General features: G+C 56.2%; 1 non-coding gene across 1 annotated transcript in view; it reads left to right on the plus strand.

Moving 5' to 3' along the window:
• Positions 1 to 2,325: 2,325 nt before the first annotated feature.
• Positions 2,326 to 2,500, plus strand: part of LOC124750954 — a 1,909-nt gene continuing 1,734 nt past the window's right edge. The window contains exon 1 of the ribosomal RNA XR_007012003.1: positions 2,326 to 2,500. This exon is cut by the window's right edge and continues 1,734 nt beyond it. This is a non-coding gene — a ribosomal RNA (small subunit ribosomal RNA).

Genomic DNA, 2,500 nt, shown 5'->3' on the forward strand with positions numbered 1-2,500 from the left:
GTACCTTAACCTAACCTATGTTGTACCTTAACCTAACCTATGTTGTACCTTAACCTAACCTATGTTGTACCTTAACCTAACCTATGTTGTACCTTAACCTAACCCATGTTGTACCTTAACCTAACCCATGTTGTACCTTAACCTAACCCATGTTGTACCTTAACCTAACCCATGTTGTACCTTAACCTAACCCATGTTGTACCTTAACCTAACCCATGTTGTGCCTCAACCTAACCCATGTTGTGCCTCAACCTAACCCATGTTGTGCCTCAACCTAACCCATGTTGTGCCTTAACCTAACCCATGTTGTGCCTCAACCTAACCCATGTTGTGCCTTAACCTAACCCATGTTGTGCCTTAACCTAACCCATGTTGTGCCTTAACCTAACCCATGTTGTGCCTTAACCTAACCCATGTTGTGCCTTAACCTAACCCATGTTGTGCCTTAACCTAACCCATGTTGTGCCTTAACCTAACCCATGTTGTGCCTTAACCTAACCCATGTTGTCGCCTTAACGTAACCCACGTTGTCGCCTAAACCTGCTCTGTAATTGTTATACGACTCGTTCAATTACTGTAGTGTTGCCCACCCGCAACCCTCGCAATATAGTTCGCTACTCGCACTGCCCGCACCCCTGTGTATCGCTTCATGTTAAACACCTTGCAAGTCTTGCTCACTTTCCACATGCTCCTGCTGTACACTGTAATGTGGATGGCAGCAGGACGTACATGCCGCCCCTCCCCACGTCCCCACCTTGCCCCCTGCCTTCGCAAGCTGGTTGGTGAGAAGTTTGCATGTTCAATGCCCTTCGCATGCGACGTACTCAGGCTACGTTGTGGTGCGGCCTGTGTCAACTGTCCGCTGATGTCGTACGCGTGAACCACAATCTGTACTGCACATTCGTCCTTATGTACTGAATGATACATCGTGGCACATGTGTGACCGCACAACGACTGCGCCCAAAAACGGCGGACCATACAGTGCAAATATTGTGCACGCAGCTACGTGTCGTCTCCCTATGAGAGCTGGATTGCAGTGTGGTACGCCATAGAGACGTGTGGGAGGAACGGACGCCGTGGATGGCGATCAGCATGAGCTGTCTGTTGATGTATTCGGACCTAGTCGTCTCTCCTCACACACCGTGATGGCATGGTGCACCGCGTTCCATATCTGCGACATGCTACAGAGGCCGGTTGACAGTCGTTCGAGCAATGGACATCGCATACGTACGGGGGCCACCTTCCACGTATTGTCTAGGCGTGCACATTTTGTTGCGTGTATGTGGGCAGACGTAGTGTGGCGTGACACCTGACACAGGCATGCAATAATCGTTGAAGTTGCAAATGGCGATGGACGCCTGCGTTTTCTGGTGAAGTTACGCAAATGAACAAATGGTAACCTGTTGTGGTGCGGTTGTTCTCGCTAGGGGTGAATCGGTGATGGCGACGATAGGTTGAGGTACTAACCGGTTGTTCCAGCGATACCCACCATGCCGACGAAACTGAACGGCATCTGGGTGTGAAGCGATACGCGGCGGTGGCTGGGTGGGACCGTCCCCGGCCGGTGAGGGGGCGCCTCCCGGCGTGCTGGCCGCGCGGTGCGTGGGCGCACGCGCTACAGCCGGCTGGTGGGGGCGGCCAGTGGCAGGCGCGCCGGCCGACGGACGCGGCAGGCGTCGCAGCTGCGCGCCGGCGCACCCTGCGCGCGGCGCCGTGCGGCCAAAGTAGGTCCTCGCGGGCCCGGTGCGAAGCGCGGTGGACATCTTCAGTGTGCTGGTCCGATTGAGGACTGTGTGCGTTGAGGATGCGCCGCCGCCCGGCGCTCGGCGCCGCGACGCCGTCTGCTGCTCGGTCGCCCCAGCGGTTCTCGCTGGTGGTTTGTATCGCAGCTGTGCGGATGTGTTGGCGCGTGCGCTGTGCTGGGAGAGTTCGCTTCGGCACCCAAGTGGGGCTTTTGTCCTTCTGTGGCGCTGGCGTTGGAGCTGCCGGTCACCGTAGGTGGCGCGTGTTGTCTCCCGCCGGCAATGCCACGACAGCACGCTCCCGGGCCTCTGTCGGCAGCGGCAAGCTCAGTTGGGAGCACGGGTGGTCGCACCGAAAGCGTCTACTCGCCTAACTCCGGGCGATTGCGCCTCTCTCGAACCCGACCAAGTACTTGGGACGGCGCTGCGCGCCGCCGGGACCTGAGAGGGTTTCGAGGTGTATTGTGCAGGGGAGCTCAGCCTCCTCCTGTTTGCAGAATGATTGAGCGGACGCTTGCGTGTTCGCGCGGGCCCCCGGGACACACTCCCGGGCGGCCGGCTGCTCAGCTCTAGTTGACGCAGCTCCCTGGTTGATCCTGCCAGTAGTCATATGCTTGTCTCAAAGATTAAGCCATGCATGTCTCAGTACAAGCCGCATTAAGGTGAAACCGCGAATGGCTCATTAAATCAGTTATGGTTCCTTAGATCGTACCCACGTTACTTGGATAACTGTGGTAATTCTAGAGCTAATACATGCA

This window comes from Schistocerca piceifrons, unplaced genomic scaffold (genome assembly GCF_021461385.2).
Source record: "Schistocerca piceifrons isolate TAMUIC-IGC-003096 unplaced genomic scaffold, iqSchPice1.1 HiC_scaffold_448, whole genome shotgun sequence".
Taxonomy (NCBI): domain Eukaryota; kingdom Metazoa; phylum Arthropoda; class Insecta; order Orthoptera; family Acrididae; genus Schistocerca; species Schistocerca piceifrons.